This window comes from Pinus tabuliformis, chromosome 2_2 (genome assembly GCF_031772625.1).
Source record: "Pinus tabuliformis cultivar Carrire ecotype Pingquan chromosome 2_2, CPIR1, whole genome shotgun sequence".
Taxonomy (NCBI): Eukaryota; Viridiplantae; Streptophyta; class Pinopsida; order Pinales; family Pinaceae; genus Pinus; species Pinus tabuliformis.
The window spans coordinates 139,122,882-139,133,039 of NC_142300.1; the positions used below are offsets into that span (position 1 = coordinate 139,122,882).

The window sequence follows — 10,158 nt, forward strand, 5'->3', positions numbered from 1 at the left end:
TTGATAACCCATTTGAGTTTGAGGCCCAGGGTAATGTCCTTGAACCGGCTGGGCTTGGATCGTCTGGCCCGAAGGTTGACTTGGTTGGATTTGAGATGGACCTGGCTGGCCAGCAGGATGAACTTGCTAGGTGCCAGGTTGTCCGTGGACCACCAAGGGTTGTCCTTGCGGAACAGATGACTGAGCCGGCTGAACAGCTGGTCGACCCTAAGGTTGGCCAGCTTGTCCAGATAGACGATTAGGGCGGACAGCGGGTTGACCTTGCTGCATAGAAGGTTGGCCCGTCTGCCCCCCAGGGTGCACAGACTGAGCGGAGGGTTGGATTTTTTGTATAGCAGGTTGCCCCCCATGGTGCATAGGCTGAGCAGTGGGTTAGCCTTGCTGTATAGCAGGCTGCCCCTACTGCCCAGAGGGATGCATGGACTGAGCAGTGGGTTGACCCTGCTGAACGTAGGGCTGCCCACCCTGCCCGGAAAGATGACCACACTGGGCAGTAGGTTGGCCCTGTTGTAAGTAGGGTTGCCCCCCCTGCCCAAGAGGATATCCCTGTTGGACTGCTGGTTAATTTTGAGGAGCATAAACTTGCCCAGCTTGTCCAGATGGGTACCCTTGCTGGAAACCGAGTTGGCCTTGTTGAATGTAAGGCTGCCTTGGTTGTCCAGTTGGGTAACCTTGCTGGGTACCAGGTTGCCCCGGATATCCAGAAGGTTGACTCTAATATGAAAATGATGGACCTCGAACGGCCGAGGGTTGTCCCAGGTAGGGTTGTCCCTGTGGGCCCCCAGATTGTCCTGGGTAAGGCGGGCCATAAAGTGGTTGCCCTTGCTGGGTTTGCACATAAGGCGGCTGGCCTTGATTGGGTGGTCCTTGGGGCTATCCAGGAGGATTCTGGTGCCCATGAAAGACATGAGTAACGAGATCATATGTAACGTCCAACGGTTCCGGGTTCTCCTCGAAAGGACAACGAGGCAGGGACGAAATGTTCTCGAGGTACTGACCGTTAGCGTCATAATAAAAGAGTGGACCTTGGTAATCTGGATCCACAATGGGCTGCCCATGGGCATCATATGGCCCTGCTCCTGGAACACCACCAGAAGAGGGCTGAGCACTTTGTGCAGGATCGATGACTCTAGACGAAACCTCTGGCCGGCCCTGACTGTAAGAGGGGCCAGCTCCAGGGTTTGTAGATGAGGATGCTGTCACAGCACTGACGGCCGGAGTCGAGTGTGCTACACAAACGGTTGGATTGGTAGGAACTGAGGTAACAGGCGTATTAAGACCTGAAGTAACAGGTGTATTAAGAGGTCGTGAAATAAAGGGCCCCGTGGTGGCAATAAGACTAGGATCCCATATAGTCGTAGAAGTAGTTCTAGCAGCTATCCTATCCCTCACTGACTGATATCGTGGAGGGAGTGGAGAGGTAGCCGGGATCGGAGTTTCAATGTCTGTCACCACGGGCGTCTCACCTGTGCTGGGAGATGTCTCATCCATGGGGGAAGTAGACATCGGAGACGACATACCGAAAGGAGTACGAGGGGTAGAATCGCTGTCAGGCTCCCAGATAGGATTCCAATCTTCTATGTAATCTTCGTCGCCCGGGGCACGTACGTTGATAGGCTGGATACTCGGAACAATGGGAAGAGTATCGCTTACAACTGGTACCTCTAGAGCAATAGAAGATGGAAAAATTTGATCACTCGGACCGAGAGTTGACGGGTCAGCCAGGATGATAAGACCCCTTAGAAAGCCTAAAGAAACTAATGATAAAAACCCTACTCAAAACTATCGCACACAAGATCTTAACCAGGTGATGTTATCGTGGCCGAATAAATTTTAAGACACAAGAACCAAACTTGACCTTTTCATGTTTCAAGAGTCAAGAAAAGGATGAAAAGATGACTCCAGTCTCCTTCGAATGTTTAATGAGCACGAAGTGACAAGACGCTCACAGGCACCTTTTCATTTAGGGAGTCCGAAAAGGATCAAAAGTGACTCCTCTGGAGACTCTAGGTATAGGGTTTACCAGGCGACCCGTAAAACTGCTTATACACCTTAGCAATCGTATGAGAGCCAAGGACTTTCTGTACTGCAGTCAATCTTCCTGAATGCTGTGTTCGGTGCGTTACGGTTCACCAGGCGGCATACTCGGCTTCCTATGGATAAAGGATAAAAGCCTAGTGGGGTCTCCCTATATACGCGACGGTACGTGGGAGCACAGTCCGTGTTAGACCACTATCGAGTCAGAGAAGGAGGAATCACCCAACCATAATGTGAAACAACAGTGACTATGTTTAAAGACGCCGGAACACGTCTCTAACCTAGACCTCTAGATATTTGTGTTTAGTTCCAATGCGTTTTTAGGTTAATTCGGTTCATTTTATGGTTAATCTTGAGTTAAGTCTCGATTTCAGGCCCTATCGTATGTTCTCTCACAATTACCTAGATGCAAACTACATGCCAAAGAATACCATTTCGTTCGATGAATTCTAGCTATGAGAAGGTAAAGAATTTTCAATCAAACAAAATGAAATCAAACAATCAAGCAACCTAATGCAGCTAAAAGCAAGGAAAGGAAACTTTTCTTTTGAAAATGCGAATCAATGAAATGTTCTTTTCCTTTTCAGTTCTCGAAAGCAAAGCTACTAGTTTGATTCTCTTTCAATGGCACAAAGCACCCAAATGAATTTTGAGTTACAGGAACACCAAGCAAATCACTTAATGAAAGCACACAAAGTTCCCAAACATCCAAACAAGATCCTCCAAATCAAAAGGAAAACCAAGTTCCGCACGAGCTATGTGATCTAAGCTCGACAAGACAAACGGGCACTCAGATAAGGAAGAAGCACAAACCGCTTGGAAACACAACCAAAAACACTTCAACAATCACTGAACAAGTGTAAAAAACAAATCTGAAGTTGGCTGGTCAAACAAGAGAACAAGATCCTTACGGAAGGCTTGACACACACACGGCCACTAGATGCCCTAGGGCTAGGGTGCGAAATCAATAGAAAAGAGCAAACACCCGGAGGATGAGAGTCAAAACCAGTCAATCAGAGATTCAACTCAATCCAGAAACAGTAAAAAATGATGGCCGAAATACAAACCAAGCAGCGAAAGCAAAGAGGAAGGTATTTGCAAAACCGAAAAATGAGCAAAAACGAAACCTTGTGAAACAAGACTTCGTGAACAAGTACCTCAGAGTTCAGGCAATGAAAAACAAGTCATAGACCAAGTGGAGAGAAGAGGGGAAAGTCAAAGCAACAAGTTCAGGAGGCTAATTTGGACAAAAATGAACTCTATAGGATCAGCGCGGGTGGCCTTCAGCAACTCGGCGCTGACAAGAGGAGGCCTGTAGCAACTTTGCACTGTCAGCGTGGAAGCGCATGGATAAAGCACGCTGTCTCAAAAACGAGGTCAGCGCGACTGTTAGTCGTACAGGCGCGATGACAGGGAGAACAAAGAAGAAAATATGCGACGTCAGCGCGTCTGTTTTGAATTAAACCGCGCTGAGGGTAAAAACGAGTGGAATCAAAGCAAAAACTCCCAAACCAGAGGTAGAAACCCTTTTAATAATTAAGACACTCCCCAGATGGACCCGGGAAGTTTACAAGCAAAGAATCAATCCCCAAATCTTGAAAAGAGAGAACAATCAAATTCAAACACAAGAATGGACACAAGAGACAAAAGGCTGATCCCCAGTGGAGTCGCCAAATTGTTGGAGAGGTAAATCCCCTCTACGGATAGAGGCGATCCCTACTAGCCCAGAATGGGTCTAGCAACAATCGTTCAATGCTACTACGCAAGTTCCTAATTGCAATTAAAAGATAGGCAAAGAGCACCTACTTGGATTCCAGCGCTGTTGTTTGATGAAGAGATGCCACCTTCACTCCTTCGCCCTGGCCGGTCACGATCCTCCGCGATCTCCGCGAATAGACACCTGCACACACGAAGAGGAAACAAACACAAGCGTGAAATCTAATAAAAGCAACCATACATCAGTCAGAAAGGATGTAATTCACATTAACCATTGCATAGAAAAATGAGAATGGAACAATAATAGTAGTCATCTATTATTAATCAAGCAGAGAAGAGTACAACCAAATGTTCTGACGTCGGTATCCTTCTCAGGAGGGGCCAGTCAGCAAATGTCTCAAGCATTCACCTTTGGGAATGATTCTCCCAAGACAAGAAACTCTCTCTCTCACACAAGCAACACAACATAACCTTCCCTAAGCTATCAAGCACTTCCACACTTATCACACCAACTACCTATAGTAGCAGCAATCTGAGCACTATAAGCTCCACACAATCCAAGCTATTCAAAACTAGCTGCTCATGGTAATGGTGGTAGTTTATATAGGAGAAGGAGCCTCCTAAAAGGGTGGAAGGATGAGATTATCTTCAAGGGGAAGTAGTTGCAAAGGGTCGAACAGACATGCCATAGAAGGGAGTCGATACTCACAAAACCAACAACCAGGTCTGGAGTTATCTAGAAGGCTGGCTGTTGGAACAAATTCGCCAAAACTGGATCAGCACGGGTGCATAACTGGTCTGGCGCGCTGACATCGCAGATACATAATGGAAAGGGCCATGTCAGCGCGGGTAAGTACAAACAGAGGCTGCGCTGGTCATGAAATTCGATCAGCGCAGGAAAGGCGTGTGCTTCCGCGCTGGCAGCGCACGCGGTCTGTTATAAAGCGCCAGTCAGCGCGGATATTTTAGAAACAGACGCGCTGATGAGGAAAACTTTGGAAAAGTGGGTTTTTAGCCAGCTCAGAAGGCATGAACTTGATTATTGTGAATTCCTGACACAGTAGGGTAACTGACAGGGAGACAGTGACAAATTACTGTGTAACAACAACCATCATGTAAATATAGATAGTTTTGCCTCCCAAAGTAATAGGGAACTTTGGAAGGATCCCTAAAGGTTGACTGTTTCCTCCATTGAATGCCAACAGATTTTGCATGACCGGCACAAGCTATGGGTAGCCCAAAGCTTGCCAAGTAGTGAAAGGCACGAGGATAACCGATGCACCCTCATCCAAGACAGTGTCGAGTATTGCCTTATCATAGGCATGTGCTGTAATCTAGCAAGGCACATAGGATGGAAGGCAGAAAGCATTCAAGTGACTCGAGTCGAAGGAAACGATGGAACTACTTAGTGGGGGTATCATATGATTGCCCCCATGCTCTATAGGAACCGAAGAAGGACTCTCTTGATTAGCATGGATAGGAGGGTCATTCTCGGACTCAAGAGAATTGGACAAGACGAGAAGAACATGAATAATGTGATCATGACACTCTTCTGGAACAGAGTGATCAATGGCTGGTGAACCCAAGTTGAAACTCTCTCCGACCAATGGTTAGTTGGGAACAGGCTTAGCACAGCCAGTTTTGGGAAGAGGAGGATGAACAAGAGAAGAACCCATATCAATCTCTTTGTCAATGGGGAGAGGATCTGAAGAGAGCCTCTGATAACCAATAAGAAGTTGAGGTGAAGAAGCTGTAAGACTTTCTAAAATGGTGGAAGCTTTATCCATGAATAGAAAAAGGTGAAGGGGATGGTTACCTTCACATAGTCTACAGGGGAATTGAATCTTCCCTTTCTTCTTATCCCTGCCAGTTGAGAGGGTAGCATCATCATGTGCTTCAGCGGATGACGAGGGACGAGCTAGATTGTGAGACCATACTTCTAAAATCCCGGGAATACGAGGACAATCAAGAAGAAGATGGTCACCAATGCACAATTTGCAAGGAAACTTAACCTTCTTTGGAGGAGCAGAAGATGGTCTGACCTGAGATGTACTTGGAGCAATAGTTGCATAGGTGACCTCACATTTATCAGACTTCTTCTCCTTCTTCATCTTATTCTTATTCTTCTTAGTCTCCTGGTTACTAGATGTGAAACTTTCACCAGGCGAGGGAGGAGATGAAGGTGAAGAGACAAGGGAACAAGGCACAGGCTCAACCTTGGAACCATCGTGTCATGGTTTGGACGAAGGAGATAGTAGAACAGGAGGCATGACACTCGGTACCACCGAGGTTGAAAACAACCAAATGGGCAAACCAATGGTTAAACCAAGCAAAGAAAATGTTGCCATTTATGGAGCACCGACATTTCCAAGTGGAGGAAATAGACCAGGAGTTCCATCTGGGGGAAGACCTTGGCCGATAGACTTGGGAATGTTGCCATCAGGAACAAGCCTGAAAAACACTTTATACTGTAACCAAGAACTCACACTGTTACTAGGAATATTTCGTGGGCAGTAAATTTTATGACACAAGAAAAAAACTGGACCTTTTCATGTTTCAATAGTCGAGAAAAGGACGAAAAGGTGAATCTATCTCTTTCGAGGTTTAATGAGCCTGAAAGGACAAGTGCTCAGATGGACCTTTTCTTTTAAGGAGTTTGAAAAGGAATGAAAGTGACTACTCTGGTGAACTAGGCAAAAGGTTAACCAAACAACCCATAAAATTGCATATACACCTTGGCAATCATATGAAAACCAAGGACTTTTCGTACAACAGTCAATCTTCCCGAATGTTGTGTTCGATGCGTTACGGTTTGTAAGGCGGCAGACATGACTTCCTAGGGATCCAACTTTTAACTAAAACAAAGCATTGCAATGGTCCCTGCAGATGCTGACACAATGTGATTTCTACCTAGTGCTCTGAATGTCAAAGTGAAGATATTCAACCAAGTGCAGGTAAACAGTGGGAGTAACTATGACTCGCTTAAGGTAGCCAAATGCCTCGTCATCTAATTAGTGAAGTTCATGAATTTATTAATGAGATTCACATTGTGCCTATCTACTATCTAGTGAAACCACAGCCAAGGGAATGAGCTTGGTAGAATCAGCGGGGAAAGAAGACCTTGTTAAGCTTGACTCCAGTCTGACTTTGTGAAATGAATTGAGAGGTGTAGATAAGTGGGAGTTGTTTTCAACGCAAGTGAAATACCACTACTTTTAATGTTATTTTAATTATTCCATGGGGTAGATATGAGGCACTGCCCATGTTTTTGGCCTTAAGGCATGTTTCGGTGGGTCGATCCAGGTGGAAGAGATTGTCAGGTGGGGATTTTTGTTGGGGCGGCACATCTGTTAAAAGATAATGCAGGTGTCTTAATATGAGCTCAACGAGAATAGAAATATCGTGTGGAGCAAAAGGGTAAAAACTAATTTGATTTTGATTTTTAGTACAAATACAAACTGTGAAAGAGTGGCCTATCGATCCTTTAGATTTTCGGAATTTGAAGCTAGAGGTGTCAGAAAAGTTACCATAGGATTAACTGGCTTGTGGCAGCCAAGTGTTCATAGCGACTTTGCTTTTTAATCCCTTGATGTCAGCTCTTCCTATCATTGTGAAGCATAATTCACCAAGTGTTGGATTCTTCACCCACCAATAGAGAACATGAGCTTGGTTTAGACCATCGTGAGACAAGTTAGTTTTACCCTACTGATGAACCGCACCGCAATAGTAATTCAACTTAGTACAAGAGGAATTGTTGATTCACACAATTGGTCATTGTGCTTGATTGAAAAGCCAATGGCGTGAAGCCACCGTGTGTCGGATTATGATTGAATGCCTCTAAATCAGAATCCACTCTAGAAGCGGTGCATGTCAATCTTTGACTGTATCTCAACCCATAGTAGGGGCATCGCTTTTTCGCCCCAGGGGCCAGTGTCGTTTGCAAACCACGACCGTGAAGCATCTCGATAGCGGTAGCCTTGAAGTTAAATTCCAAATGGTTTTTGAGAAGAATCCTTTGCAGATGACTTAAATACACGACAGGGTATTGTAAGTGGCAGAGTGGCCTTGCTGCCATGATCCACTGAGATTCAGCCCTTGTTCGCCTCGATTTAGAGCTTTTCTCTTCTCACAAACCAATCTGGACAACCCTCCCACTCTTGCGCCTTTGCCTTTTCCTCCAGATGACAATTTTTTATTGCTTGGGGGTGGGAAAATTGGGGTTTCCACACCATGAGGGAAATGGCACCGAAGCCCCGGAAAATTGGGGTTTCCATGTCGTGCTCTGGCACCCAAAATTTTGTGGTTTCCATGTCGCGCCCTAGCGCCCAAAATTTTGGGTGTCCACATTGTGATGAAAAAGGCGCCCAAGTAAGGGAAAAATTTGGGTTTCCATGTCGCGCCCTGCCGCCCAAAATTTGGGGCTTCCACCTGGTGCCTAAAATTTTGGGCTTCTACCTGGCATAAAAAAATTTGGGGTTTCCAGCCAACGCCTAAAATTTGGGGCTTCTGCCCAGCGCAAAAAAATTTGGGGTTTCCATGTCGCGACCAAAATTTTGGGTTTCCATGTCGCACCCAAAATTTGGGGTTTCCTCCCAAGGCCTAAAATTTGGGGCTTCCCCCTGGTGCAAATAATTTTAGGTTTCCATGTTGCACCCAAAATTTGGGGTTTCCATGTCGCACTTTAGTGACCAAACCTGGGGAAAATTGGGGTTTCCATGTTGCACCATGACTGAAATGGTAGTGCCCAAGCTTGGGGAAACTTGGGGTCTCCATGTCGCGTCTTGGTGCCCAAGCTTGGGAAACTTGGGGTTTCCATGTCTCGCCATGACCGAAACCGATGGTGCCTAAGCCTGGGGAAACTTGTGATTTCCATGTCATGCCCTAGTGCCTGTGCCTGGGAAACCTGTGGTTTCCATGTCACGCCATGACCGAAACCGGTGGCACCGAAGTCTAGGGAAACTTGGGGTTTCCATGTCCTGCCCTTGATGGAACCGCGGGTTTCCACATTTTACGACATGGTGGAAATGTGAGGTTTTCAAGAATGCCCCAACACGGGGAGCTTGGGGTGTTACATAGTAATTTGTCACTGTCTTCCTTCCAGTCCTCTTACTGTGTCATGTGCCTAAGTCAAACATGCTCATGCTAGACAAACGCTCTCTGATGTTGCCAAATGACCCACTTTTCCTAACTTATCTGCCTCATCACGTCTATTGACTAAATAAATGCGCTGAAGGGTGCTCCTAAACAGTCTAGAAGTGCTACCATTGCTGAAGTATACCTGATTCCCGTGATGGTACGATTTTATGTGCCAACGCGAGGTTGCTTGTAATCTTTAGCAATGACCTGACTAGCTACGTTATTCAACAGTGACGTCAATGCAGAATATCAGTTATGCCCTAGCGATGATCCATATTGGGTGAATTTGTTCCAACAGTCGACCTTCCAGATGACTCCAGACCTAGTTGTTGGCATAGTTTGTATCGCCTTCCTTTCTCTGGCTTGGTTGTTACGTCATTTGTTCTACCTTCCTTGGAGATAAGCTCAGTCTTCCACCTTTCATGAAGACTCCTTCTCCTATTTAAACTCTCACCATTGCTATGCATTTCTAGTTTTTGAATAGTTTTTGATAGTTAGCTAGTTTTGCAGTGTTGTCAGTGTTTGTGAGTTTGCTAGATAACTGGTGTGAGTGTAACAAGTGTGGGATTGTTGATAGCTTGTCGAAGGTTGTGAATTGCCCTTAATCTTGTGTAAAACTTATGAGTGAGATAAATATTGTATGTTGGGAGATACATCTTCAAAGAGTGAATGCTTGAAGAACATGCTGGCCGCATCCCTCTGAGAAGGCTTGTGACGTCAAGACTTTGGTTGTAAGCTGACTCTTATTTCATTATTAATACAATCAATGATGCTTTCCTATGTCTTGTATGTAATTTACTTGATAGCTCATGACTTCTTGACTTTGTGAGTAAATAGATCATTGTTTTTTTCCGGTTACATGCTTTGTTGTATTTCCTTTGCATTGTTTCAAGTTGATCACTCGTTAGGAGAAGGAAGCTGGAGTAGTGAAACAGAACTCCATCGACACCGGTTCCGATAGGCCTCCAACTATGACTGTTTAAGGAAAACTATTGTTGATCTATCTTTGTTTGTGACTAGACCCACTCTAGGGCTAGAGGGGTTGTCTCTATCCGCAGAGGGAACACTTTCCTGCATCACAAATTGGTGACCATACTGGGGATTTGGCCTTTGTTCTTTTCTTGTTTACTCTTGTCTTGATTTTTTGTTTTGGTCTCTTTTGAAGCCTTGGGGATTAGTTACCGGTCTTCTGAGTTTCTTGGCCTGATCTAGAAAATTCCCTTATTTGATTGAAGATTTGAATGTTTTGATTTGGGAATTTTGGTTCAC

The 10,158-nt window shown here is 45.3% G+C and overlaps 1 pseudogene; it reads left to right on the plus strand.

Moving 5' to 3' along the window:
• The first annotated feature begins 6,554 nt into the window (after positions 1-6,554).
• On the plus strand, positions 6,555-7,864 carry LOC149191703 (25S ribosomal RNA; annotated as a pseudogene).
• Positions 7,865-10,158: the final 2,294 nt, after the last annotated feature.